The sequence below is a fragment of the Phocoena phocoena genome, chromosome 5 (assembly GCF_963924675.1).
Source record: "Phocoena phocoena chromosome 5, mPhoPho1.1, whole genome shotgun sequence".
NCBI lineage: Eukaryota > Metazoa > Chordata > Mammalia > Artiodactyla > Phocoenidae > Phocoena > Phocoena phocoena.
Window position 1 is genome coordinate 96,559,816 of NC_089223.1, and position 10,118 is coordinate 96,569,933.

Below are 10,118 nucleotides of genomic sequence, written 5' to 3' on the forward strand. Positions count from 1 at the left end.
TCCATTCAGAATTGCTACAGATAAATGTTGCTGAAGATGAATTTACAATACAAAATTAGACACACAGGAGGATATAGTCAAGAGTCTGCAATTAGAGGTTATAGTTAGATACCCAAGAACTTCTGATAATGCAGTGATCATATGGAGAATCAGAAAAAACAATGACTGTAAAAGAACTTAAAAAGAGGCTTTGAAAATATGGAAGAAGAGTGAGATACTGTCAAAAAGGTCAGGCAAATGTTAAAAAGAATCAGCTAGAGCTTTTAGAAATGAATAATAAAGTCATGAATTCTTAAAAAAGTTTTTATTGGAGTATAGTTGATTTACAATGTTGTGTTAGTTTCAGGTGTACAGCAAAGTGAAATAGATATATGTGTGTGTGTGTGTGTGTGTGTGTGTGTGTGTGTATATATATCTCCATGATTTTTTTTTATTTTAAAGCAAAGGACAGATGAGAGAGCTGGAAAGAGAATGAGTGATGTAAAAGATAGATTTAAAAAATTCAAATGTGGGGCTTCCCTGGTGGCGCAGTGATTGAGAGTCCACCTGCCGATGCAGGGGACACGGGTTCGTGCCCCGGTCCAGGAAGATCCCACATGCTGCAGAGCGGCTAGGCCCGTGAGCCATGGCCACTGAGCCTGCGCGTCCGGAGCCTGTGCTCCGCAACGGGAGAGGCCACAACAGTGAGAGGCCCGTGTACTGCAAAAAATAAATAAATAAATAAATACAATTCAAATGTGGCACAGAGAGGTGGAAAATAGGAAAGTGCGGATGAAAGACATGGAAGAGAAATTGACAAGGTCCACCATGTCTGCCATGTCCAGTGGAGTCCAGGAGCAGAGAAGAGAGAGACATTGGATGCTGGATCTTAGAGTTGAGGGATCTTAGTCAACTTCCTTAATTTCTCAAGGTTTCAGTGTCCTCATTTGTAAAACGAATTCATAATAGTACTTACTCCAGAGGGTCACGATGAGGCTTATTAAGTTAGTTTTGTCAAGTCCTGGCACTCAGTAAATGCTGTAAAGTTTAATGGAAAAAAAAATGTGGATGTTGTCTTAGCTCTGGCTGCGTTAACAAAATACCATAGACTGGGTGGCTTAAACCATAGAGATTTATTTTCTCACAGGTCTGGAGGATGGAAGTCCAAGATCAAGTTGCCAGTTGATTCAGTTTTTGGTAAGGGCTCTTTTCCTGGCTTGTAGATGGCTGCCTTCTTGCTGTGTCCTCACATTGCCTTTCCTTGGTGTCTGCGGATTAGAGAGAGAGAACTCCCTCTTCTTTTTCATATAAAGCCACCAATCCTATCAAATTAGGGCCACACCCTTAAGACCTCATTTAGCCTTAATTACCTCCTAAAATCCCTATCTCCAAACACAATCACATTGAGGGTTAGCTGTCTACATATGAGTTTTGGGGGAACGTAGTAGATGTTTATAGTGAGAGATCATCTACTTCAAGTGGTCAACTCTTATAAGAGGTAGGATTTGTTCACTATGCTTGTGCTAACCTTCTGATTATCACCTCCCTTATCTTTTTCTTGAGGGCACTTGTTAAATTCTTTTATTAAGTAGACCCAAATGTGACTAAACAAAATAGTTAGGATCAGAGTTGGGGCAAAGTTAAATGGATTCTGTGACAATATTCTCCCCTGTCTTGAGATTTCTTTTTATTAATTTAATTTTTTTTATCTTTTATTTTTAACATCTTTATTGTAGTATAATTGCTTTACAATGGTGTGTTAGTTTCTGCTGTATAACAAAGTGAATCAGCTATACATATACATATATCCCCATATCTCCTCCCTCTTGCTTCTCCCTCCCACCCTCCCTTTCCCACCCATCTAGATGGACACAATGCACTGAGCTGATCTCCCTGTGCTATGCAGCTGCTTCCCACTAGCTATCTATTTTACATTTGATAGTGTATATATGTCCATACCACTCTCTCACTTCATCCCAGCTTACACTTCCCCTTCGCCATGTCCTCAAGTCCATTCTCTATGTCTGCATCTTTATTCCTGTTCTGCCTGTAGGTTCTTCAGAACTTTTTTCCCCTTAGATTCCATATATATGTGTTAGCATATGGTATTCATTTTTCTCTTTCTGACTTACTTCACTCTGTATGACAGTCTCGAGGTCCATCCACCTCATTACAAATAACTCAATTTTGTTTCTTTTTATGGCTGAGTATATATGTGCCACATCTTCTTTATCCATTCATCTTTCAGTGGACATTTAGGTTGATTCCATGACCTGGCTATTGTAAACAAAGCTGTAATGAACACTGTGGTACATGACTCTTCTTGTTTTTTGAATTTTTTATTTCCTTCTTTTTTTACAGCAGGTTCTTATTAGTTATCCATTTTTTTTTTTTTTTTTTTTTTTTTTTTATGCGTTACGCGGGCCTCTCACTGTTGTGGCCTCTCCCGCTGCGGAGGACAGGCTCCGGACGCGCAGGCTCAGCGGCCATGGCTCACGGGCCCAGCCGCTCCGCGGCACGTGGGACCCTCCCAGACCGGGGCACGAACCCGCGTCCCCTGCATCGGCAGGCGGACTCTCAACCACTGCGCCACCAGGGAAGCCCAGTTATCCATTTTATACATGTTAGTGTATATATGTCAATCCCAATCTCCCAATTCATCACACCACCACCACCACCCCCGCCACTTTCCCCCCTTGGTGTCCATAAGTTTGTTCTCTATATCTGTGTCTCAATTTCTGCCCTGCAAACCGGTTCATCTGTACCATTTTTCTAGGTTCCACATATATGCATTAATATATGATGTTTGTTTTTCTCTTTCTGACTTATTTCACTCAGTAAGACAGTCTCTAGGTCCATCCACCTCACTGCAAATAACTCAATTTCGTTTCTTTTTATGGCTGAGTGATATTCCTTGTATATATGTGCTACATCTTCTTTATCCATTCATGTATCGCTGGACATTTAGGTTGATTCCATGACCTAGCTATTGTAAATAGTGCTTCAATGAACAATGGGGTGTATGTGTCTTTTTGAATTATGGTTTTCTCTGGGGGTATATGCCCAGTAGTTGGATTGCTGGGCCATATGGTAATTCTATTTTTAGATTTTTAAGGAACCTCCATACTGTTCTCCATAGTGGCTGTATCAATTTATATTCCCACCAACAGTGCAAGAGGGTTCCCTTTTCTCCAAACCCTCTCCAGCATTTATTGTTTGTAGACTTCTTGATGCTGGCCACTCTGACTGCTATGAGGTGATACCTCATTGTAGTTTTGATTTGCATTTCTCTAATTAGTGATGTTGAGCAGCTTTTAATGTGCCTCATGGCCATCAGCATGTCTTCTTTGGAGAAATGTCTATTTAAGTCTTCTACCCATTTTTTGATTGGGTTGTTTTTGTTTTTCTTTTTTAATATTGAGCTTCACGAGCTATCTATATATTTGGGAGATTAATCCTTTGTCCATTGATTCGTTTGAAAATATTTTCTCCCATTTTGAGGCTTGTCTTTTTGTCTTGTTTATAGTTTCCTTTGATGTGCAAAAGCTTTTAAGTTTCATTAGGTCCTGTGTATTTCCATTTCTCTAGGAGGTGGGTCAAAAAAGATATTGCTGTGATTTATGTCATAGAGTGTTCTGCCTATGTTTTCCTGTAAGAGTTTTATAGGGTCTGGCCTTACATTCTGGTCTTTAATCCATTTTGAGTTTATTTTTGTATATGGTGTTAGGGAGTGTTCTAATTTCATGCTTTTACATGTCACTGTCCAGTTTTCCCAGCAACACTTATTGAAGAGACTGTCTTTTCTCCATTGTGTATCCTTGCCTCCTTTGTTAAACATTAGTTGACCATAGGTGTGTGGGTTTATCTCTGGGCTTTCTATCCTGTTCCATTGACCTCTATTTCTGTTTTGGGGCCAGTACCATACTGTCTTGATTGCTGTAGCTTTGTAGTATAGTCTGAAGTCCAGGAGCCTGATTCCTCCAGCTGCATTTTTCTTTCCAAAGATTGTTTTGGCTATTCAGGGTCTTTTGTGTTTCCATACAAATTGTAAAATTTTTTGTTCTAGTGCTGTGAAAAATGCTATTGGTAGCTTGATAGGGATTGCATTGAATCTGTAGATTGCTTTGGGTAGTATAGTCATTTTCACAATGTTGATTCTTCCAATCCAAGAACATGGCATATCTCTCCATCTGTGTGTGTCATCTATAATTTCTTTCATCAGTGTCTTACAGTTTTCTGCATACAGGTCTTTTGTCTCCTTAGGTAGGTTTATTCCTAGGTATTTTTTTCTTTTTGTTGCAATAGTAAATGGGAGTGTTTCCATAATTTCTCTTTCAGATTTTTCAAGATTAGTGTATAGGAATGCAAGGGATTTCTGTGCATTAATTTTGTGTCCTGCTACTTTACCAAATTCACTGATTAGCTCTAGTACTTTTCTTGTAGTGTCTTTAGTATACTCTACGTATAGTAGCATGTCATCTGCAAACAGTGACAGCTTTACTTCTTTTCTGATTTGGATTCCATTTATTTCTTTTTCTTCTCTGATTGCTGCGGCTAAAACTTCCAAAACTATGTTGAATAATAGTGGTGAGAGTGGGCAACCTTGTCTTGTTCCTGATCTTAGTGGAAATGGTTTCAGTTTTACACCATTGAGAATGATGGTGAGAATGATGATGTTTGTGGGTCTGACATATATGGCATTTATTATGTTGAGGTAATTTCCCTCTTTGCCTTCTTCCTGGAGGGTTTTTATCATAAATGGGTGTTGAATTTTGTCAAAAGATTTTTGTGCATCTATTGAGATGATCATATGATTTATCCCCTTCATTTGTTAATATGGTATGTCACATTGATTGATTTGCATATATTGAAGAATTCTTGCATTCCTGGGATAAACCCCACTTGATCATGGTGTACGATCCTTTTAATGTGCTGTTGGATTCTGTTTGCTAGTATTTGTTGAGGATTTTTGCATCTATGTTCATCAGTGATATTGGCCTGTAGTTTTTTTCTTTGTGACATTTTTGTCTGACTTTGGTATCAGGGTGATGGTGGCCTTGTAGAATGAGTTTGGGAGTGTTCCTCCTCTGCTATATTTTGGAAGAGTTTGAGAAGGATAGGTGTTAGCTCTTCTCTAAATGTTTGATAGAAATCGCCTGTGAAGTCATCTGGTCCTGGGCTTTGGTTTGTTGGAAGATTTTAAATCACAGTTTCAATTTCAGTGCTTGTGATTGGTCTGTTTATATTTTCTATTTCTTCCTGGTTCAGTCTTGGAAGTTTGTGCTTTTCTAAGAATTTGTCCATTTCTTCCAGGTTGTCCATTTTATTGTCATATAGTTGCTTGTAGTAATCTCTCATGATCCTTTGTATTTCTGCAGTGTCAGTTGTTATTTCTCCTTTTTCATTTCTAATTCTATTGTTTTGAGTCTTCTCCCTTTTTTTCTTGATGAGTCTGGCTAATGGTTTATCAATTTTGTTTATCTTCTCAAAGAATCAGCTTTTAGTTTTATTGATCTTTGCTATCTTTTCCTTGATTTCTTTTTCATTTACTTCTGATCTGATCTTTATGATTTCTTTCCTTCTGCTAAATTTGGGTTTTTTGTTCTTCTTTTTCTAATTGCTTTAATGTAAGGTTACGTTGTTTATTTGAGATGTTTCTTTTTTCTTGAGTTAGGATTGTATTGCTATAAACTTCCATCTTAAACCCACTTTTGCAGCATCCCATAGGTTTTGGGTCATTGTGTTTTCATTGTCATTTGTTTCTAGGTATTTTTTGATTTCCTCTTTGATTTCTTCAGTGATGTCTTGGTTGTTTCATAGTGTATTGTTTAGCCTCGTGTGTTTGTATTTTTTACAGATTTTTTCCCTGTAATTGATAGCTAGTTTCATAGTGTTGTGTTTGGAAAAGATACTTGATATGATTTCATTTTTCTTAAATTTAAAAAGGCTTGATTTGTGACCCAAGATATGATCTATCCTGGAGAATGTTCCATGAGCACTTGAGAAGAAAGTGTAATCTGCTGCTTTTGGATGGAATGTCCTATAAATGTCAATTAAGTCCACCTTGTTTAATGTATCATTTAAAGCTTGTGTTTCCTCATTTATTTTCATTTTGGATGATCTGTCCATTGGTGAAAGTGGGGTGCTAAAGTTCCCTACTATTATTGTGTTACTGTTGATTTCCCCTTTTATGGCTGTTAGCATTTGCCTTATGTATTGAGTTGCTCCTATGTTGGGTGCATAAATATTTACAATTGTTATATCTTCTTGGATTGATCCCTTGATCATTATGTCATGTCCTTCCTTGTCTCTTGTAACATTCTTTATTTTAAAATCTATTTTATCTGACATGAGTATTACTACTCCAGCTTTCTTTTGATTTCCATTTGCATGGAATACCTTTTTCCCTCCCCTCATTTTCAGTCTGTATGTGTCCCTAGGTCTGAAGTGGGTCTCTTGTAGACAGCATATGTACGGTTCTTGTTTTTGTAGTCATTAAGCCAGTCTACGTCTTTTGGTTGGAGCATTTAATCCATTTACATTTAAGGTCATTATCGATATGTATGTTTCTTTTACCATTTTCTTAATTGTTTTGTGTTTCTTACTGTAGGTATTTTCCTTCTCTTTTGTTTCCTGCCTAGAGAAGTTCCTTTAGTACTTGTTGTAAAGCTGGTTTGGTGGTGCTGAATTCTCTTAGCTTTTGTTTGTCTTTAAATTTTTTAATTTCTCTGTCAAATCTGAATGAGATCCTTGCCTGGTAGAGTAATCTTGGTTGTAGATTTTTCACTTTTGTCACTTTAAATATGTTCTCCCACTCCCTTCTGGCTTCCAGCGTTTCTGCTGAAAGATCAGCTGTTAACCTTATGGGGATTCCCTTGTATATTATTTGTTGTTTTTCCCTTGCTGCTTTTAATATTTTTTCTTTGTATTTAATTTTTGATAGTTTGATTAATATGTGTCTTGCTGTGTTTCTCCTTGGATTTATCCTGTATGGGACTCTGCACTTCCTGGAGTTGATTGACTCTTTCCTTACCCTTATTAGTGAAGTTTTCAACTATAATCTCTTCAAAAATTTTCTCAGTCCCTTTCTTTTTCTCTTCTTCTTCTGGGACCCCTATTATTCGATTTTTGGTTTGTTTGAAATTGTCCTAGTGGTCTGAGACTGTCCTCAGTTCTTTTCATTCCTTTTTCTTTAGTCTGCTGTGCAGTAATTATTTCCACTATTTTATCTTGCAGGTCACTTATCTGTTCTTCTGCCTCAGTTATTCTGCTATTGATTCCTTCTAGAGAATTTTTAATTTCATTTATTGTGTTGTTCATCATTTTTGTTTGCGCTTTAGTTCTTCTAGGTCCTTGTTAAACATTTCTTGTATTTTCTCCATTCTATTTCCAAGATTTTGGATCATATTTACTTCATTAGTCTAAATTATTTTTCAGGTAGGCTGCCTATTTCCTCTTCATTTGTTTGGGCTGGTGGGTTTTTACCTTGCTCTTTCATCTGCTATGTATTTCTCTGTCTTCTCACTTTGCTTAACTTACTGTGTTTAGGATCTGCATTTCGCAAGCTACAGGTTTGTAGTTCCCATTGTTTTTGGTGTGTGCTCCGAGTGGGTAAAGTTGGTTCAGTGGGTTGTGTAGGCTTCCTGTTGGAGGGGACTGGTGCCTGCGTTCTGGTGGATGAGGCTGGATTGTGTCTTTCTGGTGGGCAGGAACACTTCTGGTCATGCGTTTAGGGGTGTCTGTAACCTTATTATGATTTTAGGCAGCCTCTCTATTAATGGGTGGGGTTATGTTCCTTTCTTCCTAGTTGTTTGGCATAGGGTGTCCAGCACTGTAGCTTGCTGGTTGTTGAATGAAGCTGGGTCTTAGCGTTGAGATGGAGATCACTGTGAGATCTCTCACCATTTGATATTACATGGGGCCAGGAGGTCTCTGGTGGACCAATGTCCTGATCTTGGCTTTCCCCCCTCAGAGGCTCAGGGCTGACACTAGCTGGAGCACCAAGACCCTGTCTGCCACTTGGCTCAGAAGAAAAGGGAGAGAAAAAAAACAAAGAAAGAAAAAAATAAAATAAAATGAAGTGCTTAACATAAAAATTAAAAAATATTATTAAAAATAAAAAAAATTTAAAGTAATTATAAAAAAGAAAGAAAGAAGAGAACAACCAAACCAAGAAACAAATCCACCAATGTAAGAAGCACTAAAAACTATACACGAAAACAAGAAAATGGACAGACGGAACCCTAGGACAAATGGTAAAAACAAACCTGTACAGACAATATCACACAAAGAAGCATACACATGCACACTCACAAAAAGAGAAAAAGGAAAAAATATATGTTAAAAAAAAAGGAGGGGCTTCCCTGGTGGCGCAGTGTTTGAGAATCTGCCTGCCAATGCAGGGGACACGGGTTTGAGCCCTGTTTTGGGAAGATCCCACATGCCGCAGAGCAGCTGGGCCCGTGAGCCTCAACTGCTGAGCCTGTGCATCTGGAGCCTGTGCTCCACAACAAGAGAGGCCGCGATAGTGAGAGGCCTGCGCACCACGATGAGGAGTGGCCCCCACTCGCCGCAGCTAGAGAAATCCCTCGCACAGAAACGAAGACCCAACACAGCCAAAAATAAATAAATAAAGTTATAAAAAAAAAGGAAGAGAGCAACCAAATCAGTAAACAAATCTACCAAAGATAATAAGCTCTAAATACTAAACTAAAATAAACATAAAACCAGAACCAAATTAAATGCAGAAAGCAAACCCCAAGTGTACAGTCACTCCCAAAATCCACCACCTCAATTGTTTGATGATTTTTTATATATTCAGGTATTCCAGAGATGCAGGGTACATCAAGTTGACTGTGGAGATTTAATCCACTGCTTCGTATGCTGTTGGGAGAAATTTTCCTTTCTCTTCTTTGTTCACACAGCTCCTGGGGTTCAGGTTTGCATTTGGCCCCAAATTTAAATTTTGGCCTCTGCTTGTAGGTTGCCTAAGGGTGTCTGTTCCCTGCCCAGACAGAAGGGGTTAAAGGAGCGGCTAATTTGGAAGCTCTGTGTCACTCATGCCGGTGGGAGGGAGGAGTATGGAATGCAGGGTGAGCCTACGGCGGCAGAGGCCAGTAGGACGTTGCAACAGCCTGTGGTGTGCCGTGTGTTCTCCTGGGGAAGTTGTCCCTGGATCACGTGACTCTGGCAGTGGTGGGCTGCACAGGCTCCCAGGAGGAGAGGTGTGGATAGTGACCTGTGCTTGCCCACAGCTTCTTGGTGACTTCAGGAGCAGCCTTAGCATCTCATGCCAGTCCCTGATGTCCTTGCTGATAGCCGAGGCTCGCACCTGTTTCTGGAGCTTGTTTAGGCAGTGCTCTGAATCCCCTCTCCTGCACACCCCAAAAGAATGGTCTCTTGCCTCTTAGGTAGTTGCAGACTTTTTCGCGACTCCCTCCCAGCTAACTGTGGTACACTAGCTCCCTTCAGGCTGTGTTCACACAGCCAACCCCAGTCCTCTCCCTGGGATCTGACCTCTGTAGCCCAGCCTCTGCTCCCAGCCCCCACCCGACCCAGTGGGTGAGCAGACAAGCCTCTCAGGCTGTTGAGTGCTGGTCAGCACCGATCCTCTGTGCGGGAATCTGTCCACTCTGCCCTCTGCACCCCTGTTGCTGCGCTCTCCTCCATGGCTCCAAAGATTCCCCCCCCCATCCCACCCCTGTCTCTACCAGTGAAGGGGCTTCCTAGTGTGTGGAAACTTTTCCTCCTTCACAGCTCCCTCCCACTGGTTCAGGTCCCATCCCTATTCTTTTGTCTCTGTTTTTTCTTTTTTCTTTTGCCCTACCCAGGTACTGGGGAGTTTCTTGCCTTTTGGGAGGTCTGAGGTCTTCTGCCAGCATTCAGTAGGTGTTCTGTAGGAGTTGTTCCATATTTAGATGTTTTCTTTTTTTTTTTTTGCGATACGCGAGCCTCTCACTGTTGTGGCCTCTCCCGTTGCGGAACACAGGCTCCGGATGCGCAGGCTCAGTGGCCATGGCTCACAGGCCCAGCCGCTCCGCGGCATGTGGGATCTTCCCAGACCGGGGCACGAACCCGTGTCCCCTGCATCGGCAGGCGGACTCTCAACCACTGCGCCACCAGGGAAGCCCTAGATGTAT